The sequence below is a fragment of the Hemicordylus capensis genome, chromosome 3 (assembly GCF_027244095.1).
Source record: "Hemicordylus capensis ecotype Gifberg chromosome 3, rHemCap1.1.pri, whole genome shotgun sequence".
In the NCBI taxonomy this organism is placed as follows: Eukaryota; Metazoa; Chordata; class Lepidosauria; order Squamata; family Cordylidae; genus Hemicordylus; species Hemicordylus capensis.
The window spans coordinates 258,222,903-258,239,957 of NC_069659.1; the positions used below are offsets into that span (position 1 = coordinate 258,222,903).

A 17,055-nucleotide genomic window follows, 5' to 3' on the forward strand; every position below is an offset into this window, starting at 1 on the left:
ACCACCCCAAACTTTCATCTCTGGGCAGTCAACAATAACAAAAATCAAGTTAAAATATATATACAAAAACTAAAAACAATGTAACAACTTAAAAATAAACCAGAAGCTGAGAAAGCTTGGGTGAAAAGATGGGTTTTCAAGTGTTTTTTGAAAATTGCCAGAGTTGAGGAGGTTCGTATCTCAGCAGGGAGCGCATTCCACAATCTCGGGGCAGTGACCAAGAAGGCCCATCTCTGTATAGCCACCAGACAAGTTGGCAGTAACTGGAGACAGACCTCCTCAGATGACCTCAGTGGGCGGTGGGTGTTGTAGTGAAGAAGATGCCCTTTTAAATGCCCAGGGTCTAAGCCGTTCAGGGCTTTATAAGTTATAACTAGCACTTTGTATTTGTACGGCAACCCTTTGGGAGTCAGTGTAGCTCCATCAGTAAAGAAGTAACGTGGTCTCTCCAAGATGACCCAGAGACCAACCTGGCTGCCGCATTCTGAACCAGCTGAAGTTTCCAGACTACGTACAAAGGCAGCCCCACGTAGAGCACATTACAGAAGGCAAGTCTGGAGATTACCAACAAATGTACCACTGACTGACATTGCTCTAGTTGAGCTTATGGCTATGCTTGCTGCTAAGTAAGGGTGCTGCTGTGGCAGCTGTTGAAATGCTAAGAAGTAACGAAAGGAATCAATTGTATGTGAGTGGTCAACTTGTGCAAATGATGTTACAGCAGTGCAGGCACTGTGGCTGGCAGTGGATTCTGGGTCAGTGATTCTTTTTTGGCAATTTTTGGACTGTGTTTGAAATGTATGCTCTGTGTTGGGAGGGACAGATTCCTTTTTACGGAGTGCTTCTACAGTGTTTTTCAAGGCAGGGTTGCAAAATGCATTGCAAATTGCAGTGCAAAACTTGTTTGCATGCACTCTTTGAGTGTAGCTTGTTCTGGCCATAGGGAACAATGGGAAAGCACACACACACACACACACACACACACACACACACACACACACACACACATTCCCCATGGGTAGCTCCCATAGAATCCTATGGGAGTTTTGGGGAAAGGTTAAACATTTGTTAATAATCACCCACTTGCCCATTTATTTCATGGATTGGGTGGTAGGCAGCACCCATCATGGCCAACCACACAACCCACTTTGGTGTCCCCTAGGAGCTACCCATTGGGAACAATTGGGGGTTTCAATTTTCCCCATTGTTCCCTATGGGTGAAACACTCAAAACCTTTTTAGTTCTTTTTCGTCAAAACAGCCAGCTTAGCCACTCTATTAGATGAAATGTTTCGGCTGTTTGCTTTTCATTTTGAGCTCCAAACACAATGCAAAATCAGTTTCGTGCACATCTCTAGTGCACGAAAGCTGTAATCACCGGGGCCATTCACATGACCTACAAGCTTCCAAAGCTGCAATCACTGGGGCCATTCACATGATCTACTAGGTGGGTGGGCAGAGGGAAGGTTTCCCAAATCTTGTCTTACCCCCAGATGATCCTTTGTTGCTCAGTGGGAGTGCACTCTGCACTCTCACATGACCAGCCCTACTCCATGCATGATGAACAAGTCCATGCGGGACTTGTCCCAGTCTACCTGAAGCCCACAATGCAGCATGCCAAACATGTGCTGCATTGGGCAATTCCTGCAAGAGACAGACGCCCGTTTCTGTGGGCAGCTGGGCTGGAAGCAGCCTGTGTTTGCACATGAGCAGGTAGCCGGGGATAAGGGAGCACACTTAATTTTGACTAACAGTTGGGTTTAAAAGCTGGACTAGGTGGTGCTAGCCCACTGGGATCAGGCGTGATCCTGGTGGTTATAATACGCAGCCTAACCCGGTCTGGGCCTCCCTAGCCTGGGTTAGGCTGTAAATGAGAACAGCCTCACCATATGTTAACCATTAATTCCTGAATAAATATAACTTGAAAAATACAAATATGAACACTGTGAAGACCTCAAACACTGCAGATAAATGCTCTCTCTTTTATAAGATTTGTGGGCTGGTGAGGTGCTATAAAGTTTACCTGTGCTCTTTCTTGTTGAGCACTTTCCCTTGAACTGGCAGTAGAAAAATTCTAAGAAACCCACTTTGGTCACTCTAGAGGCAAAGAATCTGCTGTAACAATCAGTGGGACATTTTTCTTCATTAAGAATTTCTCGATATTTCTGTGTGGCCTGAAGACAAACAGGTCTATTGTTGAAGTTCTAAAGTCATGAGCCATTTAATCAAATGCACTGTTCAGTGATCCGTTGTAATGTTGTTTAATTCCAGTTTCCTAAGTGAACTCCACTTTCTGACATTTGGATCCATAGTCAAAATCATCCTGATTGATTTTGTCATTCATTTCCACAGAAACAGATTATCAGACTAGAGACAGAAAAAACTTTTGTACCGCCAAGTACAGACTCACAACCAGATGTTGTCATTGGACTGGTTAGAGAGGACTTTTCTTCTAGGTGTTCAGGATTCTTTTTTCAGATTATCAGAAAGCCATTCCAAATAATACAGTCTATCATTATGATTGCACTGTGTATGGTTCTCTCCTATGACAAGTATGGATGAGAAGTCATCAAGGTAAAACAGTAGTAGTCTTACTGGACTGCATTGATTCTCTGGAACTGAGCCCAAGGTGCAATGGTGAGAGTTAGTTAGTTAGTTAGTTGTTTATTTACAATCTTAGATCAAACAGCAATAGAAACAGAATAGAGTAAAAAGAGAAAAACGGAAACAAAAACTAAAATGGTGAGAATAGCAGGCAATCCACAGTTTATAAAGAAGGCATACAATAGACGAGGGCATACAAAGGCAACTTCAATGAGGCATTTCTCTGATGCATGATCGGGTACATGAGGATTTGCCCTTCCAAAGTGGTCGTGAAGTGATCCAGATTAATTTATGTATCCTGTAAGTTTGTTCCTAGGCCTTGAAGCCTTGTGAAAGAAACAATGGTCTGCTACTTTTTGCTGAGGCAGAATAGTTATGAAAAATATCTACAGCTATGGGCAGGATATACTCCTCCTCTCCTACTGAGAAGAGTATAACTTATCTTATAGAGTGGTGCAGGAGACCATGTAGAAAAGGGTGGTTTAAAATCACCAATATTCTACACAGTTATTAAAAGCCAGTGTGTCCCCCCCCCCCCGCCCCGCTGTGCTGGAGCTCATCAGTATGGATTACGAACTGAGCATGCTCGAGAGACAGGACCAAAACATGTGAGGCTAGTTTTCTGTTGCAAGAGGGCACCATATCCCCAGTTCTGGCCCTGTCTTGCTCGAGTTAGCAGGGCTGTGAAAGCTCTTCAGAATTTTTTTGGGGGGGGGGGGGGAACAGGTTAGTTCCACAATTTCCTATTTTAAACTTATTTCTCTGCCTCTTTCCTTCCTCCCCTTCTTAGATTGTGTGAGGGTGGGATGGGAGCAATCTTAGCTTTTTATTTGAACCTAAATCCTAAACGTTTTTCCCATTCCTAATTAGACCATTTGCAATTTCTAGTTTCACTTTCATTTCCCTTTGCTCCTTATGGAGCCTGTTCAGGCAGAAGAGCTGCTGCAAGGCTCCCTTTCAGAGGGCCTTGCTTCCAATTCCAGTAGGCCTTGCAAGAGCCCTCCATCCCCCCTAATTGGGAGGTTTTGGCCTTGCAAAACTTAAACTCCTTCAGCTGATCTGGCACTTGCTGGGGTAGAGGTAGCTGCTGTATGCAAAGAAAAAAAAAACCCCAAACCCCTGCAAATAAATAAATAATAATTTTAAAAATCAAAACATTCAAGGATCAGGCTGAGCTGACTAAAAAGAAACACAAAATCCTGCCTGCCTCTGTGCACCTTAGTGAGCAGGAATTTGTGTTTCCTGATTAGAGAAATATCCTGCAGGGCTCCCTTTTTTGAGAACCTGAAGCTGACTGTAAAGCCAGATGTCCTCGTGAGAGCCCTCCAACCCCCCACATGGGCTAGGTCAGCCTTGCCTAAGCAGATAGCTCCCACCACTACAGGAGGTACAGTTGTGGCAGCAGCAGCTCTGGCTCACACTAAAAAGCCACAGACAGACCATACGCTGCATGGTACTGGCAGAGCCTCCTGAGACCTTCTTGCCTCAGTGAGCCCTTTTCTTTGAGGCTTGTTGCCAATAAAGAGGCAGGACGCTGCCTCTGAAGTCCCTCGGTAGAGCATGGCACAGAGAAAATGACAACCATCATCATCTGGATGAATTATTGGCATCTAGGCAAACCACACAGGCACAGAAAAAATGATGACCATCATCCTTAGGGTGAATTATTGGTTGTAATTCCACAAGCGGCAAGGCTGGTTGTAAACCTTGCTTGTAAACCACACAAGCAGGGAGATTGAGGGGGAACTGGCTGGTCCACCCTGCCCCCCACTGCTGATCCCATTGTTCCTGTGGGAGAGAATGTGGTGATTACCAGCTGGCCCCTGTTGAGCCCGTGCAACCAGTGACTCCTATGGGCGAGCCCCCTACCACAGGAGCACCCTGGTAACCCTGCTGGAAACTATTGTGGCAAACCTACTAAGCCTGCTAAACCTACTAAGCACAGCTTCCGTCTCCCATTTGGGATCAATACCACTGTATTCCACCAGGTATGCTCAACTGGACCAGCAGGATCAACCTTGGTTGTATGGAATGGGAGACTACAATTTAGCTCCTCATTTGATCCTGCCCGCTCCTATGTTTTCCCTGCTTGTCCCTTCTTCCCTGCTTGTCCCTTCTTCCCTGCTTGTCCCTTCTTCCTTTGTCCCTTCCTTTGTCCCTTCTTCCTTTGCTTGTCCCTTTTCCCCTGCTTGTCCCTTCTTCCTCCTATATCTCCTCAAGCCTGCACAGGAGGAGAGCTGGTCTTGTGGTAGCTAGTGTGAACTGTCTCCTTTTGATAAGCAGGGTCCCCACTGGGGTGCATTTGGACAGTTCACATGTGAGCAACTGGCTACCAGCATCTGATCCTGAAGCCTCGCAGTCTGCTCCTTGAACCCAATCAATCCTGTAGGATCTCATAAGAGGAATGTGTGTTATCTGAAGAGGTAGTCCAACAATAACTTTTCCTCACCCCTCCAACCTCTTTCATTTGGGATCTTACTTACCAAGATAATTAGGTGATTATTAACATCTCTCCATTAAAAAAAAAGAACATGCTCAACTAGGAGCATGGGTTGCTCTTCTTGCTGAGCAGGCTTTCCCTTGGTTTGCATTGAGATGGGAGACTACATGTGTAATAAATAAGTCCACTGCAGTTCTGTGATTATATCAACAAGACTAGATGCAATGTTTCTTTCCTTCCTCTTCCATCACCACTGCCACACTTCCTTACCCCTCTTTCTCAAGCTCTTGTTGGCAGCATGGCAACAACCTGGCTCCACTAAGCTGGTCGGGAGTTGCCCTGGGAGCCATTACACACCTTTTCCAGAGGACATATGGCTCGCCTCGCCGTTCCCCATGTTGACGCACTTGGGGCACAAGAGGCCTCAGGCTCATCCTTAGAATCCAAAGGGTAATAAGAGCTGGAGCCTCCAGAGAACCCTCCAGCTTTACAATTGTAAAACTCAGGGTTGAGCAGGCCAGAGCCGAGCCTGGTGATATTCCACCTTCTGACTGACGTCACAAAGTTTGCCTAGACTGGTGGCAACATGTGGGTAGATTGGAGGAAGAAATCTACTCCTATCCAGTAAGTTTGCTCCTAGTATAAAAAGTAGAGTTCTATAGAGCAGATTCTCAACGCTGGGTCTCCAGATGTTATTGGACCAACTCCCATAATCCCCAGGCCCAGTGGCCTTTGGCTGGGGATTATGGGAGTTGAAGTCCAATAACATCTGGGGACCCAACATTGAGAATCCCTGCTCTAGAGGTGGCCTCTGTGTTACTGCATTCCTGTCCCATACAATTATATGGATCTTTTTGCTAAATTGGGTCTGCTGTTGGTTGATGGCACTGGAAAGAAATTTTGCAAGATTGCCTGAATGGCTTTGAGAGCCCTTTGAGAGGATTATTTATAGCAAGTCATACTCTGCATATGCTGTCACAACTAGCACTTTTACATCAAGTGAAATCTTCAGATTAAATAGGGTAAGCAGATACGTAAACAAGAACCTCCTGTGGGGACCCCAGAGCTATGGGTGCCAAATTAGTCCTGTGACTGGGATGGAGGCTGTGTGTCAATAATATGGAACTGGGACCTTCTCTATCATATTGTATTATTTCTACCTGCTTTCCTCCCATTGAATAGGAATATATACAACTCATTGTCATCCATTCATTGGGACATTTGAGCTTAATATTCACATACATGGCAAGAAGAAAGCCACTGCAGACTTCATTGCATTTCTTTAAAGCAACATTTCAGAAACATTAAATGAAGTTATTTGTACATAAAACACTACTGCAGATTTGCAAAGGTATTTTATTTTTATAAGCAATGTACTCTTGCGAGAACAGTTACCTCCTTGCTTTCCCAAATAGTTGTTTTAGATAACCTTATAAAATAGCAGTTCAATTTTCATTTCAATATTCATGATAGTGTTCCTTGGTAAAACATGTATTATAGTTCAGTTTGGACCAATTGTTTTGGTATTAAAGGGCTTTTTAATAACTTGTATTTCATATTTTTTTCCCTCTGTTTGCAAAGATAATTGGATTACAATAAATTACAAATGTGTCAGTTGTAATTAGTATATCCCTAATCCTTTGTCACCACAAACTATATCTAAAATTGCAAAACATATTGGCTCTCAGAAAACTCGGCATCTGTAATTTAACAGCATTGCACTAAGCAATTTAAGGATGTGGGACTGTATAGCAAAATAATAACAATAATAATAATACCAACAGAAGAAAGTAATAATGAATGTTGATATGAAAATGTGCTTTACCGATGGCATCCACTCATTCACAAATATTGTCTGCCAAATAAGCAGACAGAGTAGTGCTTTCAGGGAGCAGGGGTAGCAGTGAGAGAATGCATAGACACAGAGTTTGAAATAATTGTGTTTATCATAATATACAAGACTAGTTTCATCACTGTCATTTTCCTAACAGATGCTAAAGAAAACATTCCTGATAGTGTTGCTTTGGCAGATCAGTTATAGTTCACCATTTTGAAATCCAGCCTGCTTGGTAATGAATGCCAAATCAAAAGCTGGAGTATAATAAGTGAGACAGTTTCATTATTAATTATATCAGTTGTGGTGGGGAGGAGGAATGTCAACAGCAGAAAATGAGGTGTGATCTAAACATGCGATGCCATGCATGCAAACTGTCCTCACCCCCACACACCAGCCAAAGGAAAGAAATGGGAAAAGCAGGCCAAGCACTCGTTTTTTTGTTTAAACTGGATCTCCATGCAGCATTAGTGCACCAGTGATCTGTGGTCTGGGTGGGCACTGCACTTCATGCTCAAGCTAAACACATATCAACTGAAGGTCTGGTGTAAAGGGTAAGATGGGCATGTTGAATGTAACATGGGTACGCTCATGCTAGGGATCACATTTAACTGAATATGCTTTGCAGTCAAAAACTGCTCTGTCATAGAATTTAGTTGAGGAAAGCCTCTTTAAGATAACACAACATTTTTTGTCATAAGCTGGGACAAGGGAGAGGTTAGTGCTCTGTGCAAGTTTCTTGGCTTGCCACTAATCCCCAGGACTCAGTTGTTACCACAACCAAGTCTTTAGTGTCTAGCTGTCAGGTTACTTTATTTATAGGTGGCCCTCTCTACCCCCAGCAAAGTACCTCCAGTGACTGTTGCTGGTGTCTACCTTATGTTTCTTTTTAGACTGTGAGCCCTTTGGGGACAGGGATCCATCTTATTTATTTATTATTTCTCTGTGTAAACAGAGCCATTTTTGGAAGGGCGGTATAGAAATCAAATTAATAATAATAATAACAACAACAACCCCAGTGAGGCACTACCTTGGCGTGGTTGTGGGGCTTGCGTGCTCTGAGGAAGGTGAGAGCTATGCCATCATGCTCTGCACCCCCGCAGTGATGTCGATAGGCTATACCTCCCTCGCAGCTCAGGCGGAAGAGGAATGCTGCAAGTCCATCAAACAGTAGAGGAGGAGAAAAGAGGCCTTGAAGAATATATAAAGGACAGTGAAGAAGATGCACTTAAAATGGTCAATAACGCGAAACTATTCAACACCAATGAAACAAAGCAGGCCTACAAGAAAAAACAAGTCAAGAACCGAGCAGAAAAATGGAAAAATAAGCCCCTGATTGGTCAATATTTGCACAATATTAGTGGAAAATCAGACATCACCAAGACCTGGCAATGGCTTAAGAACGGCAACTTGAAGAAAGAAACAGAGGGTTTAATACTGGCTGCACAAGAACAGGCACTAAGAACAAATGCACTAAGAGCAAAAGTCGAAAAATCTACAATGAACAGCAAGTGCCACCTTTGTAAAGAAGCAGATGAAACAGTGGACCACTTAATCAGCTGTTGTAAAAAGATCACACAGACTGACTACAAACAAAGGCATGACAAGGTAGCAGGGATGATACACTGGAACATCTGCAAAAAATACAAGCTACCTGTAGCCAAAAATTGGTGGGACCATAAAACTGAAAAAGTTGTAGAAAATGAAGATGCAGAAATATTATGGAACTTCTGACTACAAACAGACAAACATCTGCCACACAATACACCAGATATAACTGTAGTCGAGAAGAAAGAAAAACAAGTTAAAATAATCGACATAGCAATACCAGGGGATAGCAGAATAGAAGAAAAAGAAATAGAAAAAAATCACAAAATACAAAGATCTACAAATTTAAATTGAAAGGCTATGGCATAAAAAGACCAAAATAATCCCAGTGGTTATTGGCGCCCTGGGTGCAGTTCCAAAAGACCTTGAAGAGCACCTCAACACCATAGGGGCCACAGAAATCACCATCAGCCAATTACAAAAAGCAGCTTTACTGGGAACAGCCTATATTCTGCGACGATATCTATAATAACCAACAGTATTGACGATAAAATTCTGGCATCCCAGGTCCTTGGGAAGGACTCGATGTCTGGATAAAACAAACCAGTCAATAACACCTGTCTGACTGTGTAAACAAGAGATAACAACAACAACAACAACAACAACCCCAGTGAGGCACTACCTTGGCGTGGTTGTAGGGCTTGCGTGCTCAGAGGAAGGTGAGAGCTATGCCAGAGGTCCAACCATTCTGGACAGGTCTCACTAGAGGAGCCAGACGAAGAGTGCCTCTCCCATCAACAATATGGTGAGACATAACTTTAATAAATCTATACCGGATTGGTCGTCGCCCGGGTCAACAAGGACCGTGCCAGGTGCTGGAGTCCCTGAACATCTTGTGGCAAGTGGGCAACAGGACTCAGGATCTTGAGTTGAGCAACCAGGGCTGGAGACTGCAAGGTTACTGGAAGAAACGTCGCTTAACCGAAAAAAATATATGAAAAACGCCAACAAGGAAATAATTATCTGCTATTACAAGTCTACAAGAGGTTATTTAAAAAGAATGTACCAAATTTGGAAAGAGAAGCATCCAGATACAGAAGAACAAATGCAATAAGAGCAAAAGTAGAAAAGTCAACAACAAACAGCAAGTGCCGCCTTTGTAAAGAAGCAGATGAAACAGTGGACCACCTGATCAGCTGTTGTTAAAAGATTGCACAGACTGACTACTAAGAAAGGCATGACAAGGTAGCAGGGATGATACACTGGAACATCTGCAAAAAATACAAGCTACCTGTAGCCAAAAATTGGTGGGACCATAAAACTGAAAAAGTTGTAGAAAATGAAGATGCAGAAATATTATGGGACTTCCGACTACAAACAGACAAACATCTGCCACACAATACACCAGATATAACTGTAGTCGAGAAGAAAGAAAAACAAGTTTAAAAAATCGACATAGCAATACCAGGGGATAGCAGAATAGAAGAAAAAGAAATAGGAAAAAAAATCACAATATACAAAGATCTACAAATTTAAATTGAAAGGCTGTGGCAGAAAAAGACCAAAATAATCCCAGTGGTGATTGGCGCCCTGGGTGCAGTTCCAAAAGACCTTGAAGAGCACCTCAACACCATAGGGGTCACAGAAATCACCACCAGCCAATTACAAAAAGCAGCTTTACTGGGAACAGCCTATATTCTGCAACGATATCTATAATAACCAACAGTATTGATGATAAAATTCAGCCATCCCAGGTCCTTGGGAAGGACTCGATGTCTGGATAAAACAAACCAGTCAATAACACCTGTCTGACTGTGTAAACAAGAAATAATAATTAAAAATCCATTCTGATATATCAAACTTGAGAGAAAGGAAGCAGTTTTAACACAGAATAAATTAAAACCTGATGCATAACATTGCAAAGTTTTTACCTTGATCAAGCACCCCTTCACAACTCACTCCCTCTGCCAGGATTCTCTCTCACACACACCCCTTCTCTTACAGCAGATGTATGTTCAGAAACATCCATTAGGAAAGGCAAACAGCATAGGAGATGAAGAAGCTGTCATCTATGGGATCTGGTTATCAGTTTCATAGAAACAGACATCAGTCTTGCATTCACAAAATAATGATGTACTATTTGTTTGCAAAGCAGTATATATCAGTGCTGTAAACATTATAAAAGGCACTTGCAAGTCCTTTTACTATAGTTAGTAAATATGCTTCTAGCACATTGCTTCAGGGCGCTGTTGAAATCAGTGTCCTGACCACTTATTCACCAGAAGCAACACTTGTCTGTCACACACACACAGCAAACAGCATAAAGTGAAGCCCAAAAATATTGATCAAGTAAACAACATTAAGCTTAGAACTCCTACATTCTAAGCCTAAAAAGAGTAATTCTTCATATAGCCCTGGGCAAGTTCTTATGTTCCCTACCTTAAAGCCTCCCACTAGAAATCATGAACACCACTACTTCAACTTACAATGTTATGAGTAAAAAATATATTACTACACCTATCAGAAGTGCTTTGAAGGTGAAAGGCACTATATAAATCTGTTCTGACACTCAATCCTAAAGGAATCCTATAGAAAATACGCAGAAATATATGATTCAGTATGTCAGTACTGCAAATAGTTTGTAATACACAACATTTACAAAGATACTATGAAACCATCCAAATGGGACAAAGTATGTAAAAGACATCAGTACGTACACAAACCAGGACAACAGAACATTCCCCTTTGCATTGCTTCCCACTGATGCTTGTACTGGATTTTCCTGGCACCTTCAAAATGCTTGCGAAAGCATTGCAGTTGTATGGATGACACATCATCTGGGATTTTAAATAATAGACAAGTCTTTGTGAACCAAAGAGCTTTGCAAGGATTGTTTAAAAACTCTGTTTCACACATGCTTCCACAGAGACATCTGTGAGCTTCCTCCACACTATGAAAAGAGCACATAAAAACTGGCTGCAATTTGGCCTGCTGTTTTACTTGCTTGCCTCTGCATATACATTGATTGCATGCATTGTTAAGACAGAAAATGGAAGAAAAATAGAAGACATGTCTCTCATCCTCCGGGTGGAAAAACGGATATTGTAATTTGGGCTTAAATTTACCAGTAGCTGTGAAACTGAGTGTGCATTTGCACACACCCGTACCACTCCATACTGCTGTGTGTTGTGTTTTAAAAAACAACCGGGGTGTGTGTGTGTGTGCACGCACACAGGTACATGACTAAAAGAAGTGATTCCCTCTCTTCACCCACCCACCCTCACACACACCACTCACAACACTCCACCATTTTGAGCGATATAATCTGTATGAATGATACAGGAAATCCCTCCCAGTGTATTTACTTATCTGACTGGTACGTGCTCATATGCATTATATATATATATATATATATATATATATATATATATATATATATATATATAAATAAATAAATAAAACATATTTAAGATGTTTGTGCACTGGTTTTTCTAAGCCCAAAGCAGTTCACATGAAAATGAAACGATAATGTCACACAAAATAAAAGAACACAATAATTAAGAACAGATAGAACAGCTCTGGATTATGTTTTTCATCTTCCCTTCAGGGTACAGAGGTCTTTAGGTAGCCCCTGAGATAGATAGAAAAGGTCATCTCCAGGGGACCCTCTCAGGCTGTCAGTAGTCTCTCTAGAAAATGATAATATGGGCAGGTTCACAGGACACAGGAAAAAACCAAATCACTGGTTCCTACTTCCTAGAGCTTGCCAGTAACCCTGACTTTAGTGGGGGTGGGGAATGATATACTAACATCAAACTGCTCAGAGAGCTGGTCTTTTGGTAGTAAGCATCAAGTGTCTCATTTGTTAAGCAGAGTCGACCTTGGTTTGCCTTTGGATGGGAGACTACATGTGAGTGCTGTTAAGATATTTCCCTAAGGGAATGGGGCTATAGCTCAGTGGATGCAGAAGGTCCCACATTTACTTCCTGGAATCTCCAGATAGGCCTGGAGGACTCCAGCATGTAACTGAGTGAGATGGACCAATGGTCTGACTCGGTATAAGCAGCAGATATACTTTCCGACCTCAGATTCCCAGAGAGAGATCCTATACTCCAACATGATTTCAGCCAACTCACAGCTCTGCCTTTTAAAAAGTCCAAACTGCTGTGGCAACATGTGGGACCACACTTATATCTTGGTTCTTTGTGATATCCTCTAGACTTGACAGTAAAAGGTAAAGTGTGTTGTTTGGCTTTTTAAAAGCCAAACTTTGGGTTACGGCCCATTTGACCCACGAGTATACCCCTTAGGTTCTCGCAACCTAGTGTCAAGTCAATTTTGACTCCTGGTGCCTTCAGAGCCCCATGGTTTTCTTTGATAGAATACAGGACGGGTTTACCATTGCCTCCTCAAGCGCAGTATGAGATTATGCCTTTCAGCATCTTCCTATATTGCTGCTGCCCAGACTTGAGAGTATATGCTCCCCATTCCCATTTGTGTGCAAAACTCAGAAGAATTCTACTTCTAATTGCAACTGGAAACAAAGAAAGATTGTGACAACCAAACCAGATGATTTTTGTTAATTTTAATCAAATTGCCTGAGATAAACCAAGATCTGAATTATAGGTTTGAAGTGGGTTTCAGATCTTAGTTTAGTTCAAGCAATTTGAAATAACAACTTATCTTAGTTTATTTCGAACCACTATCATATGTAGAATGCTCCTGCGGGCAGAGGAAGGGGAAGTGCATGCTCCCAAGCCCATAAGACATCACATGGAGCCAGGATTAGTTTTTTGTGATCTCAAACACTCACTCACTTTCTCTCTCTCTCACTCACTCACACACCCCTACCAGCTCCTTCCTTTTAGCTCAACACAAGGCAGGGGTAATAACTTTCTCGTTCTGATAAGCAACATACATAGGAACTGCCGCTGTCTCAACCATTAGCTCCCATCAACTGAGCTACCTGAGCTATTAACCAGCAATCTGTCTAATAAAGAAATGGCTATTCAGCAGTCCATCATACCATAAAAGAGGTACATAAGAATTCAAACCAAAATTAATGACATATACTGGATAGCCTTGTTAGTATTCTGAGTTTGTTATAGCAACTTTAGATTTTAAACTTTAGTATTCATTAACAATGTTCACTAGTGCACTATTACCTAGGTTTCTGGAAAAGATCATCCTGCATACTGCACTGCCAGTCAGTTGATCAGGAATAAATGAAAGACCTTCCTTTCTATTTGAATTTCTTTTTCAGTGATAGTCAGCCTGGTTAAGTGATTAGAATACTGAACTTAAAATGTAGACAATCTCTTTAGCTTTTTCTCTTGACTTCTCCACTGTGGAGTGTTGGACAGCTTGCTATCTCTCAGGTTAACCTTCAGCACAAGATTATTGTGTAGTTAAACCCCAGTTGACAACCGGCCTAACAAAACACTCATGCAAATGTGTTGCACTCGCACTAAGGTACTACATTAGCTAGTTGTGCGAAGCCTGGAGCATGTGTTCCAGACTAGTGTTGTGCTGGTGCAAATGTTTCCATTTTCATAAGATGCACAACCTGTGGCACGCTTCAAATGTTTTTCAGGGAACTTTTGCAAAATTTCAATCATCTGCCTGACCTTATGCAGCTTTCTGATCTTCTTGCACTAGGCAATGTTTTATAACTGCTTCCCACATACACACAAGGAAATCTTAAGTAGATTTAAAGGTAAAGGTAAAATGTGCCATTGAGTCAATGTCGACTCCTGGCGACCACAGAACCATGTGGTTGTCTTGGGTAGGGGTTTGCCATTGCTATCTCCCGCACAGTATGAGATGATGCCTTTCAGTATCTTCCCATATAACTGCTGCCCGATATAGTTGTTCCCCATAGTCTGGGAAACATACCAGCGGAGATTCGACCCGGCAACCTCTGGCTTGCTAGTAAAGCCATTTCCCAGTTGTGCCATTAGGTGGCTTTAAGTAGATTTAACTAAAGGTCTATTCAGCAACAGCTCCATTTTCTCCTTCTCCTTTCCCTCCCAACTCCTCCCCGACAAACTCGACAAGATCCCTGCTCCGGCCCGGGACAAATGTACAAACTGCAAAAAGGTTACTGAATAGAATACAACACATCCTTCCCTTTATAACAAGCAAAAACTGAATTCATTTCGTGACAAAATCTTGAAGCCTTTTACTTGTGTGTATGAGGGCAGCAGCTATAAAACATTTGGCGACGAGGACGGGATCTGAGCCATGCTGCAGTGGGCATCCAGTGAACAAGAGAGTCTAGGATTGGTGAGGAAAAAGTACCTTCAGGGGTTATGCAGGTCAGGAAGCAGCAGCAACAACAGTAATGACAGTAGAAAGCAATTCAGAAATGTAGGCCCAATAATGCAAGAAAATGAGGTTGCAGGAACTTTCATAAATTTTGCAGGCTCACATGCTTAGCTGGTTTGAGACTTCCCAGCATGCATACTATGAAACAAGTGGTCTCCTGTCATGCACACTTCCCCTAAGTCTTGGTTTCTCTGGCACAGGAGCTGTTTGTTCTGGAACTGAAGATTGTCCATCACTCTCATCAGCAAGGTCAAAATTGGAGGCAAGATCAAATTTCTCTTCAGTTCCTCTCTTGAGATAGGACTCCCTTCCCTCACTGTAGCATGGCTCAGATCCCGTCCTCGTCACCAAATGTTTTATAGCTGCTTCCCTCATACACACAAGTATATCTTCAGTATATTTAACTAAAGGTTTATTCAGCAACGCAATTTTCTCCTTCTCCTTTCTCTTTTGACCCCCCCCCCCAACTCTGTACAGGATTCCCCTTGGGACAAATGTCAAAACAAAAGGCAAAAGATTACTGAATAGAATACAACATGCAACTTCATCCAATGAGCCAGCACTTGCTTGTTCTGGAGGCCCACCAGCATTCTGAGCACCTTGGAGGAAGTGTGGGTTAAAGAGAATAAATATAGAGCTCATAGGTAAGCTTTACATATTGAGGCTATTCAAACGCCCGTGCAAAAACAGACTAAGGAAGCCCAGCCCAGTTTTGCACTTGGATGTGTACCACCAGGATTGGGCCCGATCCTGGTGGCACTGTGGCGGCAAACCCACCTATGGAGTCTCCCTCTAAAATGAGGTTAAGGGAGCAAGGACTCCCGTAACCTCATTTTTAAAAATCATCTGCTAGCCACGGCTGCAAGCAGCCACGGCTAGCAGACTGTGGTGCTCCTGGGGAGGGAGGGGGGATCCCCATCATGCACGGTGCATTATTGGAGCTCTGCGGGGGGGTGATGTGTCCTGGCACCCCGACCCTTGGAGCTACAGGCAGCAGCCCGTGCTTGTCTGGGCGGGCAATCCGCCCACCCAAGGAAAGCAAACTGCTCATCTGTGGGGAGGTAAGCTCTTCAGGGCTTCCTCCCCGCTAACTCTATTGCCCTTTCTCACTGGTCGTGAGAAAGGTCTCATTATTATGTCTGCACAAGTCGCATGTGCTTTGTACTCTAATTCACCCCAAATCCTAGGGATGGGGCAGGTATATGCCTTCCTGAGGTCAGTAACTCATTAAGATTCTGGATCTCTAGTCCTAATGATAAATGTTAATAAAATGTTTTACCTGTATACCATACCAGCTGATCTTCTTTACATATTTTCACTAGGTGATAATCAGCTGCAATGAAGCCTCGCATCAAATTTTAAATGATTATTATTAATTTCTTGTGTGTCTGGGATATTCTGAAGGAAGAAACCCTTTTTAAAGGCGATAGCTAGCAACCACTGATTTGGCATGAACAAGAGACTCCAGTTATAAGTCACACACAAAAACTCCAACCAATTAAGGGAGCTCTGTATACAAGCCTAAATATTTAAGTTCAAATTTCAACAAACCTAAACAAGTAAATATATATATATATATATATATATATATATATATATATATATATATATAATCCTAAATCCTCTATATGGTTTCTACAAGTTTGTAAAAGTAAAGCTCTTCGGCAGCTCTTACTTTTTAACAAAGAAATTTTCAAATGGGAGCCTTCAGATAAATAACTACAAAGGATTATGTGAACAATATCCTCCGATGTGTTTTAAATGTTTTAGTCAGCTCCACATATTATTACATTAATGCCTTTGAAGAGTGACCTTTCTCTTACTTCAGTGTTTCTCTATAGGAAGATAAGGAAATGTGTCAAGGGGATTAAATTTTAAAGTAGAAACGGAAAATTATGCCTATATTTCAGCTTGTCTAAAAGCATAAAGCAATTTTTAAGAATGCAGCATTCATAACATGCAAAGCCTTCTCCACTAGCTTCTAGAGTACAACGCTGTTATCGCATTCTAGTAATTAACTACAGAGTTCCACAACTAGAATAAAACCAGGAACAGTTTTAATCAACTTGCATTACTGGCTTTAATGCAATCAACAGCATATTGGACAACATGTGAAAAATGTTTCTTGCTGTTTTTTCATCTCTCATTTTCAAATGAGTTTTTTGGGGGAGGAGAATCACTCTAATCAAGAGTTCCAATTCATTTTGAACTAATTTTTTGTTTTCTTTGGGGACTGCTGCTGGTTTTAGCTGGGCTTTTTCCCTAAAGTTTTCTGTCAAACATTAAAAGGGTGCCTTTTTGTT

General features: G+C 42.1%; 2 protein-coding genes across 8 annotated transcripts in view; one reads left to right on the forward strand and one right to left on the reverse strand.

The window, feature by feature from the left end:
• The window catches only part of DOCK1 (dedicator of cytokinesis 1), a 645,511-nt gene that overhangs the window by 300,322 nt on the left and 328,134 nt on the right, over nucleotides 1-17,055 (reverse strand). The gene's annotated exons all lie outside the window — the stretch shown is intronic.
• Nucleotides 1-17,055, forward strand: part of INSYN2A (inhibitory synaptic factor 2A) — a 182,889-nt gene that overhangs the window by 52,077 nt on the left and 113,757 nt on the right. For both annotated transcript variants that reach the window (XM_053305334.1, XM_053305336.1), the window contains exon 2: nucleotides 15,230-15,396. The gene's annotated coding sequence lies outside the window, so the exon portion shown is untranslated. The remainder of the gene's footprint in view (nucleotides 1-15,229; nucleotides 15,397-17,055) is intronic.